Raw genomic sequence first — 18006 nt, 5'->3', positions numbered from 1 at the left:
CTCAGAGCCTAAGGCATACTAGGCACCCCGTAGGTATTGCTGAATACAGGAACTCACTGAACATATCAAATCCCCTTGTGTGAACTAGATTTGAAGAATTACTTCTTCTGAAAGAAAAAGACTATTTTTGAAAAAATACGAAAAAACAGCAGGATCCGAATTGGAAAAATACTTTGGAGCCAAAACTCAACAGTCTAATAGTTAAATAAAAAGTTTACCTACTGCTACTACTGCGTATGGATGGCAGTGTTGTAACGCTGTAGAGTGTTAACATAGTTGAATCTCATGCAAACTTTGCCCCTTCTCTCCCAGAAGTGGTTCTGCTTGCCCATTCCCTTATTTCTTATTTTCTTTCCCAATTTTATCTATGTTCAATTAATTCCAAAGTGATGACTTAGACATTCTGCTTATTGCTTTTTCTGTATTTCTCTATTTCCTCCATTCACCAATGCACACTTGACTCTGAGAGTCGGGACTTTTCTAGACTTGTTGCCCAACAACTGTTTATCAAAGTGAATAGAAAACATTAATCCTTAAGGAAATCCGTTATATCAATTACCAGGAGATGGAAAAGAAGAGAGAGTTTACAGCTAAATAACATTTTGTACAAACTTATTTTCCTCAAACTTAAAACTCAAGTTTGAAGTTTAAGATTTCCAGATGTTTCATCCAAAGAAGAAAGTCATTCCCATAGTGCTAGAGTGGGCTTAAGCAATGGCTGAAAATCTGGTATTACGGCTTCTTTCCTTATCCTTCTCTGTCCTCTTGCCACATTTACATTTCCAGTGGGATTAGTAAGACATTTGCAATAGTTATCACAAGTAATTGACTCATTTTTTCAGGCGGCAGGGAGAGGAGGCCAAAAGGAAGGTAAAATTGACATGGTTTTAATGGGATAGCTTATAGATTCATTTGTAAAATGGTAGGTATCTATGAAAAAGTGTCTCTAAAACCTAAGTTAAAAGAAATTCATCTAGACCCATCTAGATTTGTTGTATTTAATGTGTAGCTTAAAAGAGAACAATTCATTTGTCTATTTGTTTACAAATTTCTCTCTCCTCCACCCCTTCCCCTTTGGTAACCGTAAGTTTGTTTTCTATGTCTGTGGGTCTATTTCTGTTTTGTATTTATTTAAGTTCATTTCTATCTTTCTTTTTCAGATTCCATATGTAAGTGTATCATATGATATTTGTCTTTGTCTGGCTTACTTCCCTTAGTATTAATCTCTAGGTCCATCCATGTTGCTGCAAATGGCATTATTTCATTCTTTTTTATGGCGAAGTAATATTCCATTGTATATATATACCACATCTTCTTTATCTATACAACTATCAATGGACATTTAGGTTGCTTCCTTATCTTGGCTATTGTAAATAGTGCTGCAGTGAAGGTTCTTATTTTGATGAAATTCTTGTCCACTTCACCATTTTAATACATAAAATTTTTTGAGACAGGCTGTAACAATGATTTTGCTTATCCTATTAGTAAATGCTTAGAAAATCTTAGCTACTATTGTCCTCAAGGAGTTTAAACCAGAGTGATTACCACAGCAAGTAGTATCCTGTTTCTTCTAAGTGGGAGATCTACCAGAAAAGGGGGAAGAGAGGAGGTGGGCAGGAGCTAAATGGCTGAGCACTCTCTAGGATCTTCCATACCACAGAATAACTCTCCAGTAAGCTCTTTTTAATTTTTTAAAATTGCCCTATAACCCAAGGAACTAAAAAATTTCATAACAAATCCCATACCGGTGCATTTATTTTCTGCACTGGTACAATAGGGCTGATTTTCCAATGGTTACTAATATATTTGAAGAATAACAACTTGATAATGTATTAGTATTTGTGAGTAGGATAGTTTATAACCATTTTGTTCTTCACCTTTCTCAGCATAGTGTCTAAGAAAGAAGGTTGTATTTCTGGTTCCTTGAAAATTGTATGTGAATACTTTTATGAATAAAAATATCTTTTTCTCTTCAGTTTTTTTATTTTTTCCAGATCACATATGTATATATATTTTTTCCCTCTGTATGCTTACATACAACTTTAGGCAGGTTCTGTTCAAATGACCTTTGTGAAAACTGGTTATTAATGAAAATAATGACTTCTTGATTTCACTATTATGGTTTAATCATATTTAAACCATTTGGATTAGGCAGGGTTTCTCAGCTTCAACACTATCCATATTTTGGACCAGATGATTCTGTTTTGTGGGGACTGTCCTGTGCATTGCAGGATGTTTAGCAGCATCCCTGGCCTCTACCCTCTAGACGCCAGTAGTACTCACCAGTCGTGACAACCAAAAATATTTCCAGACGTTGCCAAATGTCCCCTGGAGGCCAAAATCACCTTTTCCCTCCTTTCCTGGGGTGAAAACCATTGGATAAGATACCGCTGAAACAGTTCTTCATGTGAATGGGAAAAATTAAGCTCCAGCTGTCCATTTACAAACCCATGCTTAAATCTCAGAATTGTAATACCAATTTGTCAGAAACTCCAGGGATTTTTAAAATTAACCTTAAGGATACTTGTTTGCCCTGTAAAAATTTCAGAACTTATCATCAGTTAAATTGCAGATTTTCAATATAATGCTGATATTATTTGAGGGATGTACATATACCTCATTAAGAGACCAAAAAGAAACAACCGCTAGGCCCTATCTACCTTGCAGCCTCCTACATTTTCCTTACAAAGGCCAGGGCTATTTGAATGATTGTAGCTGGAAAAATGAGAATTGGGGACTTCTTGAGTCCATCTTAAGGCTGTAAAATTTAGTAATTTTTGACACTCTTCAGCAACTGAATAGCTTTTGCAAGCTTTAGGTGACCTTAACAGAGAAGTTCATGGATTTGTTGGTGGAACAGCTAGATGGTTGCTTACCAAGTCCTTTAAGCATCCCTTCCCAGACTTGCTTACTGGCAGCAAGGCAAAGCCTGTGAAATTTGGAAAGACCTGCAGTATCTTGCATGAGCCATTCTCTTTGTGGATAGTGGGCTTTGCATAAACTTCCTTCCATAACTTCCTGTCCCGTACTCCATCTTCATTCATGTATCTTTTCATCTTCTCCCCCCTTCACCCCTACCCTCCAATTATCCCCTCCCCAGGGCTCCCACAAAAAAGTTTAAGGGAACAGATAAAAAATGTCTGTTATTAAAGTTATTCAATAATTAACTTTTGTGGACTGGTGCCAGAGAGTTGTATGGCATTTAATAAAAGCTTTTTCATTATTTTTCTTACCTATCATTTGTCTCTGTTCACATTTTGGGTAAAATTAGCCTTTACCAGTGAACCAGCAAATTCTGAGTTTAATATTAACGCACAGTAGCTAGTTTGTAATTGGTGCCAGTTTAATCTTCTGGCTGTTTCAAATAGTACCACCTCTGGCCATAACCTCTTTTCATGCACAAGAATTTCCAGAATTAACTTTTGTTTGGGAATACTTAGCTATTAGAAATAGACGAGGAAGAAGGTACACTCCTGAAAAGTCTATATTCATGACTAGAGCTGATAGGATAGGTCATTCTATTCTCATTCAAAACAATGCATGACAATTAATTTTGGAATTTTTTTATCCTGTCTTCCATAAATAAAGGATGTTCCTGTTTAATCTTTTGAGTATCCCATTGATTTCTGGAATACTGTATGTATAAATAAGACATCTCCCCAGGACCCTGGTATTTTATCTTTCCAGACCATGAAATAGGCACTAAGTGTTGGTGAGCACTAACTTTCAAATTAAAACTCTTATTAAGTACAACTTCCTCTGCATTCAAATGGGAACATATTTCTGCAAAACTGCATAGTTAAATGTTTTTCAAATACCAACTGAAATGTGCACACTAAGATTACTAGTTATCATAACAAAAGATCAAGAGGTTGTTTTCTTAATTTGGGGTTTTATTTTGGACAAAAGAATATTTTAGCTCAATTTGAAGCCTTTGATTCTCTAGTAATTCTAGTAATTCTTGTTTTGCAAATGTTATTCTACTTTCATTTAGAGTAAATGCCAACTTTTAAAAATGACACAGTTAATTTACATTAGTCAAAAGAAAAAAGTATGGGAAGTTTTTTGTCTGCTTGTTTTGTTTGTTAGTTTTTGTTTTTAATAAATTTTAGTTTTATTGCATATTTCCAATAGAAGAATAAAGACAAAAACACAGAATGCCTTCTACCTGGTTCTTGTAAATTACTGCTTTGGTGTCTGTTAGGTGACCTTTAATGCTTGAGAGAGTCATCTGGGAGTCAAGAGCAAAGGGAATCCAATTGCATGGAGCAGATGGAAGACTGGGAGGCTGCCAAGGGGGGGCTGGGCAGAAGAATTTTTAGATTATATTTTCCTATCAATAAATATCTGGGAAGAATTTTGTTTCCAGAGAGTTTACTAAAAGAATGTCTATTTTTGTTCCGTGGTTACATGAAACTGTAAGGCACATTTCTACACTACATAAAGACATGAAATAAATTAGTCAGTTCAGGTGTCTGTATCCATTCTTTCTGGGCCACTGAAGCCTAGTTAGACCCTCACTGCCTGCCAACTGCTTATTAACTTCCAGGTTCCTTGTTAGAATAGGGAGAGGATTGGATCCAAAGGTAGATATTAAAGTTACTCTATTAAATTCATTACCAGTAGGACTGTTGACATTCTTGTGTGTCTGAATAAGGTAATTCTTCTCTAGTTAAATAACTACTAAATGAATAAATGTATTATTTCAAAAGCAACTTTAGTAGATGTTTGCATTTTCTTAAAAAAAAAAAAAGATAGGAATCCTTTGAAGCATTCAGAACATTCTCATCATGCTAACCTCAAAAGAAACAACAAACTTCATTGAAATATACACAGTTTCCTATAACATCTGTATTTATGTCACCATCTAACTTTTGTGGTATGATAACAATTATTTACCAGATAGGTAGAGTGACTATTTTCCCCTTAATAATAGTAAGTGAATATAAAAATCTTGCTTCTCACTTATTCTCAGTCTATATATATTCACGTAATTATACATTTTACTAACAAGTATGCTTTTTTTCCTTTTTAAATAATACTAAGGTCATTGGAAGCTCTTGGATAAACAAGTCACTGAAAATAAACTTAGATAGTAAAACACTGTGGTCCTGAAAAACTGCACACTACTTTATTTGGAAATAGTAGAATTTGCAGAATGTTGCTGTAAAGGGCATGCTACTCAAATTACTTGGTTCTGAAGACTCTTACTATGAAAGCAAAGTATTTTCTGAAGGAGTAGAGCACAAATAGCTAAATGTTTGAGCCAAAAAATAGAGTTATTATTTTACTGTCTTGGAAAAGCCTATCCAATTTCACCATGTATGTATTGCAAGTCTTTTTTATTAAAAAGATAGCATAATAGAAGAAGCTAGAGGTGACAAATAAACAACTGTTTAGGCTTAAGTTATTTTTAGCTATAGGATGCTGATAATCTATAAGAGTTGGACTGTCCTTTAGGAAAAGATTAAAATGCAGTTAAATTTCTTTTAGGTGTAGGGAGATGTTTTGGGCTATTAAAACCTACTTTAGAAGTCTACATTCCTGCCATGGATCTTATTTTCCCCTAAGTTTCTTCAGTGTTTTCTTGTTGGTTTGTATTTTCCTGCCAGAGAAAGAGCTTCCATGACAGAACTGTTTTCCTTTTTCTCCCCTTTCTTCCTCTCCTTCCTCTCTCTTTCTTGCTTTCTTGCTCTCTTCCTTTTCAAAGTGTTATTTTCCCCAGTCACAGTCTTACTAACAATATCTCAGGGTTGGGAAGAACTTTTGAGGTTCTAGACTAATGATCACCCATCAATGAATCTTCATAAGTGGCATACAGGCTCTGTTGGAATAGTTAGCAGTGGGGAATTACTTTATAGAGCAACCCAATTATGGTTGTTACAACATTCTTCATCATATGTGCCAGGGTCATCTATCTACCTAAAATTCTCCCTCCCTCCCTCCCTCCCTCCCTTCCTTCCTCTTCCTTCTTTCTATCTCTTTCTTTTTCTTTATCTCTCTATCATCTTCTGACTTCTACAGCTAAAAAAAGTGTGAAATGTCAGCCCTTGAAGTATTTGAAAGTAGTTTCTGAACACCAACCCCTGTCCCTACTGAATCTCTTTTCTAGGTAAACAGATTTATTTCCTTCAGTTGTTCTTCACGTGTCACTGTTACCAAATGCTTCTTATAATTTTCTTATTCTCTGGACCTGCTCCATATCTCAAAAACCACACTTAAAGTATAACACTTGGTCTGGGGTCTGAGCAGTGCAGGGTAGATCAAGAATACTATATTACCTTCTTCATATTGACCTCTAGACTGTTTTGATTTTTTTGGCTACTCTCTTCTAGTGCTGATTCAAATTAATCCTATTGGATATTAAAATCTCTAAGTCTTTCGTACTCATTTGTATTTTGGTTAGGTCACACTGCTAGTATGAAGTAATTAATGATTTGAATCTAAGAGGATGACTATATTATTCCTATTAAATAGTGTCATGCTTTGAGTTATTTTCTTATTTTTGACTGTTTTCAGTGTCTTAAATTACCGTTAAACCATGATTTTGCTTATACCTTTTTCCAGAGTCACTGATAAAATGTTGAAAAAAGCAGGGTTGAGAACCAAGTTATGAAGCATTCCAATTTAATGGCTATAAATAGAGATGATTTCTAAATTTATAGCTCTAGCTGTTCCTGTTTCCAAGCTTCAAATTCATATATCCTTCTGACAACTTTGACATTTCACACTTCATATTTCCAAAAAACTAGCTGTTGATGCCCACCCCCATATCCAACCCTCTGGTCATTCTCATCACACAGTTGGTCAAACTCAAAAATTATGAGTCAGCTTTATTTTCTCCATTTTCTTCACTGCTTCCTTCCCCATCAAGTCTGTTAGTTCAATCTTCAAAACCAGTGCTTTCACTTTCTTCCATTTTCACTTCCCTTCCCTGGTCTAAGTTCACGTCTTAACTGAACCATCTCAACAGGCTCCATGTTTGATTCTGCATCCACTCTTCTCCCAGAAATTGCTTTCTCCACACAACAGCCAAAGGATCTTTTAATGTAGAACTACTATATGATCCAGCAGTTCCATTTCGGGTTATTTATCTGAAGGAAACAAAAACACTAAATCAAAAAGATATCAGCACCCCCATGTTCACTGCAGCATTATTTACAATAGCCATGACATGGAAACAACCTAAGTGCCCATCAACAGATGAATGGATTAAAAAAATGTGGCAAATATATTCAGTGGAATATTATTCAACCATAAAAAGAAGAAAATCCTGCCATTGGCAAAACATGGCTGAACCTTGAGGACATTACGTTAAGTAAAATAAGTTAGACAGAGAAAGACAAATACTGTATGATCTCACTTATGTATGCAATCTAAAAAGAAGAAATAGAACTTGTAGATACAGAGAACAGATTGGTGGTTGCCAAAGAGGGTGGGGAGTGGATGAAATGGGTAAAGGGGGTCAAAAGGTACAAACTTGCAGTAATAAATAAATAAGTTCTGGAGATGTAATGTACAGCATGGTGACTATAGTCAATAATAATGTATATTTGAAAGTTGCTAAGAGAGTAGATCTTAAAAGCTCTCATCACAAGAAAAAAGTTTGTAACTATGTGTGATGATGGATGTTAATTAGACTTATTGTGAAAAAACGCATAATTTAATGAATATTTTTGTTGAAGTATTTAATGAATATTCTTGTTACAAAGTATAATATATACACAGCGTAATATATATACAGCTATATATATATATATATATATATATATATATATACCAAATCATAAATATGCAGCTCAATGAGTTGTCACAAGGAAAACATACCCTATAACCTCCACACAGATCAAGAAATAGAACACTACCAGACCTCAGAAGTCTCTCTTGCCATGTCTCTCACCAACTTCATTTCCTCCCCAAAGTAACTGAACTTTAACATGATGCATTAGACTTGCCTCTTTCAAATTTTACATAAAAGGAATCATACATAAACCTTTTTTGAGTCCAATTCATTTCATTAAATATGACTGTGAAATAGTACATCTATGTTATATACAGGAGTAGTAGTTTTTTCATTTTCATTTCGTCTCATTTCATTGCTGTATAGTGTTTCATTATATGACTAAACCACAATTTACTTATCCATTCTAATGTTGATGGATATTTGGGTTGTTTGCTATTAAGGACTGCTATGAATAATACTGCTATGAACATTTCTGAATATGTCTTTTGGTGCAGATATGGACACGTTTCTGCTGGATTTATATCTAGGAGAAGATTCACTGAGTTAAAGGGTAAATGTATGTTCAATTATAGTAGATACATCTAATTTTATAAAGTGATTATACTAATTTATACTCCCACCAGCAGTAAATGAGAGTTCTAGTTGCTCCACATCATCACCATGTGTACCTACAATTTTGAATTTAAATAGCAAAAACATTGTAAGAATTAGATAATTCAACAAGAATGAAGAGAATATTAAGATTGACAACATCAAGAGTAAAAAGTGACATATCCCTGTGGTTATTTTAAAATCAGGAGGTAGATGAGAAGCAAACCAAGTACTGGTTTGAGACTGATACTCTTTCTGAGGGGTGGGTCACTGGAAACCATACAGGGGCCAAAATAATCAACCTAGCTAAAAGGTCCCTTTGGGGAGTGGGAAATGAATTCTTATTCACTGTACTTGCTTCCTGGGAAGGGATAATATCAAGTGTTAGGGGAGTACCTTGCTTTTACAAACAGTCTTTTAAAATATCTTATTATGAGTAAGTGAGTTATTTTTCTACAAATATGTTGACACATCCAGTACCGCAATTCTTCATTTACATTTCCATGACTTCTCTACTTCTCTTGTCTTTGTTGTCTCTTCAGTCTAGTTGCTCACCTGGTTTTTATCTTCCTCAAACGTCTATATTCCCTTTTAGCTTAACTTCATACAACTTTAAAAAATATCTAAATCTGTAGCACATTTACAAATCTATAATTTTGATGTCTAGTAATGACAGTTTAGAAGTACTGATCTAATTCCTTGATGATTCTGATTAACCTTCATGGTGTAAAGACAGTGTTAGCATCTCAGGTCCAAACCAAAACATTTTTGAGAGTGAAAGAGGGGCACTGTTGATAATTATATTAGGACAACCAGCAAAGACAGAGATTGTCATGGGCAAATTGGGACCTATTGCCATCCGAGCTTGATAACAGTCTTCAGATCATCTTGCCTTCCCATTTCCTGGGCTATGGATGGTGGACACTGTAATTTGGTTGCTTTAAAGGGGTGGGGGCTGTTCAGGAGATCTAGGAAAGGAGAATCTGCCCCCCACCCCAAAGTATCATGTAGTAGAAGAAACATGAATTTAAGGTTAAGTTTTAATTTCTGTTCTAAAAATCACTATCTGTGTAGCTTTGTTACTCAATCTCTTTTATCCTTGGATTCTTCATTGAAAAATGCAATGATGTAAGAATGAACCAAAATGCCAGAGAAAGTATGAGTCCGCCATTACCAGAAAAGATACTCAATACATATTACTCTTCCAAGAGAGTCAATGCTTGCAAATAAGAAGGTAATCAAAGGGAGAGGAGGTGGCCTCATACTGAAAACGGTCCAATTCTCTCATCCAACCTATAATTCTTAATATTGTATGTATCTTTTATATTTTTCTCCAAATACTTTTATATTTGTTTCTAAGAACTGTCCTGTGGTAAAGGCAGGGCAATTTTTATTATACCCATATTAGAGACAAAGAAGCAGAGGCTCAGAAATGTTCATAGTTTTGACAAAATTGCCATGGTTATTAAATGTTAGGTCCAGGATGTAAACCCAGGTCTCTTGCATCTTGGTCTAGGACTTTTTTTTAACATGTCTGGCTCTTCCTGCCTTTTTCAGGTGTATGGATGGGTAATTAATTAACTCTGGTCCCTAGGCTTGAGATAAGACACTGATTTGAAAGAAGCCATTTAATAAAATATTTAAGGTATATTTGCTTTTATGATATGCTTTGCTTTATTTTTTGACACAAGTGAGGTGTTGATTATAGTTCTGGAAGCAGCTAAAGGATAAAAATCACTAACTTTTTATTATCTGCATACGTATCACACATTTTACGGTTATTCCAAAACAAATGTTCAGTTCTGCAGTTGCTTTTCCCTGAATACTAGAAACACCTCAGATATTTTTCCATCAACCCTCTATTCAGTGAGAGTATTATGCTCTGGGAATGCTGATATTACATCCAAAATACAATTAATAATTTCAGTCTGTGATATAAAGCACATAAATTATTTCAAAGGCAAATGAAAAATAAATCAGGGCCCGACTATGTTTTAGCGTTATTTTCCACCACCTTCTTCAGCTGATAGTATGAGAAAGCTAGAGTTAATCCTAAAACCCTTGGAGCTTAATAGTCAGGACATTGCTATTCAACAACAAAAGAAAGAAGGGGAAACAGGTGGACAATGTTCCGAATCAATGGTAGTGGCTCATGCTTCTTCAAGGGGAGTGGGCTGACCCTGAGCACAGGGAGGGATGGGGCCACCCACATGGCTGCAGGTTCAGCCCAAATAGTTCTAAAGTGCCTCAGAAAACACTGGACTAAAAGAGTAGAAATAAGTACATGTCTTTGTATGACTTGAGAGAATGGTCCAAAAAGAAGATAGAATCCATATGGAAAAAATTTAGACTTCCTTTTTAAAGGAAGCTTCCTTTTTTAAAAAAAGTAACAGCTTTATTGAGCTATAATTCACATACCATACAATTTACAAATTTCAAGTGTACAATTCAATGGTTTTTAGTATATACACAGCGTTTTGCAACCATCACCACAATCAATTTTAGAACACCTTCATCACCCCAAAAGATATTCTTTACACATTAGCTATTATCCCCCAATCCTTCCATCTCCCCAGCCCTAGGCAACCATGATCTACTTTCTGTCTCTGTATATTTGCTTATTCTGGGCATTTCATGTAAAATAATTTATATAATATGTGGCCTTTTGCGACTGGCTTCTTTCATTTAGCATAATATTTCCAAGGTTATCCATGTTGCATTAAACATCAGTACTTCATTTCTTTTTATTGCTGAATAATATTCCTTTTTACTGATATTATCTATTAATTAATTGATGGACATTTGGATTGTTTTCCCTTTTTGGTTATAATGAAGAATGCTGCTGTGAATATTTGGGTACAAGTTTTTGTAGAAACATGTTTTCATTTATCTTGCATCTATACCTAGGGGTGGAATTGCTGGGTCATGTTGTAACCCTATATTTGGTCCTTTGAGGAGCTGCCAAACTTTTCCAAAGTGGCTGCACCATTTTACATTCCCACCAGCAGTGTATGAGTGTTCCAGTTTCTCTACATTCTTATCAACACTTGTTATTTATCTTTTTGAATATAGTCATCCTAGTGAATGGTAAGTAGTATCTCACTGATTTAGTCCTCTTGGGATGCTGTACTAAAATACCATAGACTGGATGGCTTATAAACAACAAACATTTGTTTCTCATATTTCTGGAGGCTGAGAAGTCTAGGATCATGGTGCTGGCAGACAATGTTAATTTAGGGCTTCCTGGTTCATAGACATCTGTCATTTTGCTTTGTCCTCTCATGGTGGAAGGGGCTAGGGAGCTCTCTGGGGTATTTCATAAAATCACTCCCATTTTTGAGTGTTCCACCCTCCTGACCTAAGCACCTCCCAAAGCCTCACTTAATACCATTACATTGGGCATTAGGATTTCAACATATGAATTTTCAGGGGACATAAACATTTAGACCATAGCACTCATTGATTGGCATTTTTCTGATAGCTAATTATAGATTTCATTTTTGTCCAGAATGTTAGCCAATATATATGCCCTTCAGGGACAATATTGGCTAAATATTGCAAATCCCTGTATATTATCTCCACTGTAAAAGTTCTTTGTTCATTTCTTGTAATTCCTATTCCATAGTTATGTCTTTCCCGTGGACTTGTCATGTGGCAATTAAGTTATAGTGTGTTTATTATATTGCATTAAATCGTATTATATTTATATATTGTATTGTTATAGGGTATTGTCTTATTAGTTACATCTTTTCTAGGGGCAATATATAATTTTCTCCAGGAAGACTGCAACTCTCAGAGGATAAGGTCCATGCTTCTTGTTTATTTTGAGACTGTTTCATGATTTAATACAAAGTTGAGCATGTAGTTTGCACCTACTAAGAATTTGTTTATTGACTAGTTCAGTTGATTGCTCATTTTTGCTAGGCTAGTTTAAATGAAGTCTTAAAGCTAAAAAGATGTAAATGAACCAATATTCACAAAATGTAAACTTCATCAAGTGTTGGGTAATTAGGATTTTACCAAATTAATTTTTTAAATTCATAGTTTAACAGAGCTTGATAATTAAGTACAGCAGCATCCCTAAGATAAGAGGATTGGGGGTGATTCCCTGTGGAGGTGAGGGTGTTGCACATGGGCCCTGTGCTGCTGTTTCATAGAGTGATGTGGGGAGTTTTCCTCATCTCTATCAGTCAGACAAATAGAACCACATCCACAGATTCTACTGGGAGGCATTTGGAAGCTTAACAAGGGGTATGTGAGTAAAAGTGGTTTTAAAGAGTGTCAGTTTTCATTTGTTCAACTTCCATATGTACTATAACAAAATTGATTTGCTTGATAACTCATCTGTTGTTTCCCTTTCCCATTTCCCCTTTCAAAGTTGCTCCTTTTCCATTTCATACCAAAGAAATGCAGACCTCTCATCCATCTTGAACTTATCACGCTGCTGTGCTCAGTACTGTAAAAGCCTCTGGAGAAGAAAGTGGGGAAGGGACAAATTCAAAGTATTGGTGTTGGCAGTCTTCTTCAATCAAGAAACCATAAGCACTACCCCTAATTCATCTTATTCAGATAAACATTTCCAATGCATTTTTCTTTTTATGTTTAGTAATTACTCACCAAAATTTGTGAAACATTTATACTCTCTTGATCAATTATTTACTACTAATACCTTTAATAATAATTATTATTATTTATTATTATGATGTACTACTAAATGTTATAGCAATACCTCATTCCAGAAGGAAACTTACAATTCTTAGATGTTTAAGATCACAGGCAATAAAAATCAATTTCAATTTATAGACATATTTTTGTAGCAAAGAAGTATGCTAAGGTGGTCAAAAGTAGTTTCGAGCATAAAAAAATTACTTTAAAATCATATTCTATAGATGCTGAAGGGGAAGTCACATGAAATAATCATCTCAAGAAGAAAAAGGACAAAGACAAATTTTTTATAATTAAAGAAAAACTTGTCATGTATTTGCTTATTTATTAATAAAATAGATGATATCAAATTGATGATACCTATATCCCACTGGCTACATTTAAAACAGTAATGTTAGTATTTATAATATTCTGGAAATTACTTTCTTTGCATCTATTTAAACAGTGGTGAAAAAGACATTTTATGTGTCAACCTAGAAATTTACAAAGTTTTGCCAAACTTTTTCATGGGATATTGAGCAAAAAAAGAATAAAGAGAAGAATATTGCTATGGTTCAAGGTAAGGTACTTTCCAACTGCACAGGCTTCGTTTTTGTAACTTCCTTTCCCCATTATATTAATTTTGGTCCTGCTTTTATCTGAAAACTCTGATGTTGAGGGAGGGTGAGGGAGGAAACAGAGCAACAACTGTCCTGTCTGAGCACATTCTGCTGCTGGAAGTCATCCCAGAAGATGCTCCTCAATGATTCCAGTGTCATGTGAACCAAGTCTGCTTTCAAGGCCTTCTGAGAAGGCCCTTGATCTTTTCCCCTCAGACTGATTTTCATAATTTCTTAGGGTTTTTGTCAAAATATTAAAAGCATTTAAAAATATTTTCAAGTTAAAGGAAAACCCTATTTATGTCCAAATTATAGCAAGTAAAATTTCAGAAAAGTGGTTACATTTAAACATAAGAGTGTTGCAAGTTGGTAAGTATATTGCAATGTTTGATTTGGCAGCTGTGGAGCAAAGCTTTAACTGAGGGTAGGATTTTCATCTTTTCAAGCCAAATATGGTCAGTTTTAAACTCCTGACAGTGTCCATATATATATGTCTCTCTTAATAGTTTGACTTGGATTTATTACTCATACAACTCAGTCCTCCATGTGGCAAAATGGGGTTTTCCTGCCTTTGACCCTTTCTTGTGGTTTGGCACTTGCCCTGCTCCCTCTGGGGTCCAGGCTCATGAAAAATTAAACTAATAGGAGGGGATCTTTGTTTATCCCCATATAAAGGGATTTGCAAAGCATAAGTGAGGAAAAGTATCTTAAATTGCTTTGCAAACTCTATAGTGCTTTCTAAAGGTTACCTTTATTACAAATAGCCCAGGGGTTCCTTGAAGACAGCAACCGTATCTTACTGAACTTCAAATTTTTCACATCTAGCACAGTGCTAGATATACAATGTGTAGTTAATTTATGTTTCCTGAGTAAATTTCAGTTTTTTTCTCAGAACCTCAAGTTAATCTGTGCAGCTTTGAGGGCAACCAAATAGAATTAATGTTCATTGAGTGTCTACGAGATACCTTTTTTAGTATGAAGGTATCTCAAGTGAGCAAATTCCTAGTGTCATAACTACTTGGCAATAAGAAACTCTGAGAGTTCATACTAGGTGAATGTTGGGCCTGCTGGACTGGGAGAGGCTGAGAGAGATGGGCTGGCTATGGAGCTGGAGGTGTACCAGATTGAGTCCTCTAGAAACGGATGCCAAAATGGCATTATATACTAAATGTGCAAGAGATTTACTGGGGGGAACACGTGTAAGAGAAAAAGGAAAGGAAGAAGAGTTGCTTAAGAAGAGTCTCAGACTGCAGCAGAATTATAAGAAAGCTTGGGCTGGCCTCAGCATCCCCATGCTCAGTCATTGGCTGGGGGCAACCTGTGGGAAGTGTGGTCTCAGCAGGAACAGGGTGGTGGATTCAGAAAGCAGCAGTTAGGGCCATCTATCAACTATGTTCCCCATAGCAAGAGATGTGAGTGGTGCATTTTTCAGGGCCACAGCAGGCTTTTTGTGTGGGTGGAATTAGAAGCAGTATTCCAAATCACGTTGATTGGAGGCTGAGGCAAACCTGGTTTAATCTAGCCAGCTGATCCTGAGAAGTGGGTAAAGAAACACAATTAGTAAGGAAGAATGGTAATCTGGAAGCACAAGTTAAGGAAGAGCCAGTCTTTTGGGGTTGAAATAAGTGAAGTAGGGAGTGAGTAGAAGAGACTCATGAGTGTTTTATGCTGAGTGAAGTTAATTGAACAATGAGATGCAGAATGTACTTAATTATATAGAATTTGAACCTTCAGATTATTTTCAATATGTCAAAATGATTGTGCATTTAAAAAATGGTTGATGGAATGTGCTGTATTAGAATCTGGAGAAAGGTCATCAAAGAGCATTAAAAAGGGGAAAGATCACAAATCTATCCCAATAGTGTGAGAAAAGAATTAAGTGGAAGCTTGGTGAAGAAAGTCCTAAAAACTTAAGGGACGTGTTTTGTTATTTCTATCTTTTAATGTTCCTGCTAGCATTCACTTGTACTTAGTTACGTTTCTTAGAAAATTAATACATATCTTTTATATTTTGTTGATGTAGAAACTTATCATCCCCTCCTTTTAAATTATTTGCAGACGCAAGTTTGATCACATATCTTTGATTGTAACATTTATGTACTCCGGTTGTGACAAATGATTTTATAAAGCAAATTTATCTAATCATACCCAAGAACAGGGGGTTCCCTGGTTGCGCTCTTGTCCTCCCAGTTCTTAGAGTAATTGTGTGATGACCTATCTTGTCATAACCTGATCTTATCAATTAAATTATTTTGTTTTTTAGTGTCAATGTACTAAGCTTACTCACATTTAGGAGAAAATTATTATCATAAATTTCCATTTTCTTGATTTACTTAAATCAGTGGTGAATAAATGACTAGTTTTTTGTGAGTTACTGTTTATCAAATTGTGGCTAACATTGATAGAAGTTTTATTTAAAAGATTTTATGAGTTGTAAATTTTCTGTAAACAGTGTAAATGCTTTGCAAAATTGATATTAGACGGTCTTCTTCATATTTTACATGGCATGGTAGATTCTGGTGTTTATCTACTTTAATTATTGGCATTGTAGAATTTATTATGTGGTTCTACGAAAGTTATTTTCTCTTACATATTTTCTACATTTAAAAATCTTCTAACTCATGCATTATGTAACCCATTTTAATCACTTGTATTAAAATGACACCTTATTGAGCATCTAAATTGCTTATTCTTAGTGTCTTAAAATGGTAATTGAGATTTTCACAATGTTAAAAGGATATACATTATGAAATATAAAATATGTAGGCATCATTTTGACGGCCTCTGAAATCTCGATGAGTTTTAATGCCCTATTATAAAAGGGTCTTTTTCACTGTCTAGATTGAGATGCAGGTATTTATGGAATATAAAACATTCATAACTTCTCTCCTGCCCTCAATCAACACACACACATACACACACACACATCAGTGTGTCTATGATCTGTTGGCATGCATGGAGCTTTTTGTTCTTCCCCAAGCTCTGAGTCTGGTTGAAGAAGGAGTCATAGGAAATGGGGTGAGTAGAAAGATGGAAGGGATGACATGGTATATGTTCGCAGCCTGGCTCTTTGGACTAGAATTGAGACCATGGAATTAGAAGGGAAGAGCTAGAAGTTGGGAAGAACTGTTTTCTTAAAAGATGTAAAATTCTGGCTATATTGGAGCTATTTTGGTACTCATTCTCTCAGGCTCTTTGTGGATTCCAGTCCTGCTCTGATATCCCAAAGTTTGATGGCTTTGAGAACTTCAGGATTCAGCACCTGGCACAGATTTTGGGTTAGTGGGCATTATCTGTGGGTGCATTCAGTGAGGCTCAATGAAATGGGAGAAGAAAGGATGTTGGATGCCATTAGCTGACTAGAGCTGATGAAAATAGCTATTGGTCAAATGGAAATATTGGTGGCCTCCATTTGGGAGTGGTAGAAATAATCAGAGATCACTTTAAATAGGTTAGCATTTTTAATGGAGCGATCACAATTTGAGTATGTATATGTGCATAGATAACACCCTGATGAAACAAAGTGGTGATTTGTTTGTACTATAATAATAAGTTTATATGGGTGTGTATAACCTTAAAATTATGAATTTCTCTGGAATACTAAATTTATTATAAAATGGCTTTCAAATTAATTAATTTTAAATGGTTATATTTTTGTCTAGGATGTATGGGATTTTCAAGCTTAATTTTTTTTTAACATATTTATTGGAGTATAATTGCTTTACAATGGTGTGTTAGTTTCTGCATTATAACATAGTGAATCAGCTATACATATACATATATCCCCATAACTCCTCCCTCTTGCGTCTGCCTCCCACCCTCCCTATCCCACCCCTCTAAGTCATCACAAAGCACTGAGCTGATCTCCCTGTGCTATGCAGCTGCTTCCCACTAGCTATCTGTTTTACATTTGGTAGTGTATATAAGTCCATGCCACTCTCTCACTTCGTCCCAGCTTACCCTTCCCCCACCCCATGTCCTCAATCCATTCTCTACGTCTGCGTCTGTCCTGCCACTGGGTTCTTCAGAACCTTTTTTTTTTTTCTTAGATTCCATATATATGTGTTAGCATACAGTATTTGTTTTTCTCTTTCTGACTTACTTCACTCTGTATGACAGACTCTAGGTCCATCGATCTCACTACAAATAACTCAGTTTCGTTTCTTTTTATGACTGAGTAATATTCCACTGTATATATGTGCCACATCTTCTTTATGCATTCATCCGTCGATGGACACTTAGATTGCTTCCATGTCCTGGCTCTTGTAAATAGAGCTGCAATGAACATTGTGGTACATGACTCTTTTTGAATTATGGTTTTCTCAGGGTATATGCCCAGTAGTGGGATTGCTGGGTCGTATGGTAGTTCTATTTTTAGTTTTTAAAGGAACCTCCACACTGTTCTCC

The sequence above is a fragment of the Eschrichtius robustus genome, chromosome 8, assembly GCF_028021215.1.
Source record: "Eschrichtius robustus isolate mEscRob2 chromosome 8, mEscRob2.pri, whole genome shotgun sequence".
Lineage (NCBI taxonomy): Eukaryota > Metazoa > Chordata > Mammalia > Artiodactyla > Eschrichtiidae > Eschrichtius > Eschrichtius robustus.
This window is presented reverse-complemented; position numbering follows the sequence as displayed.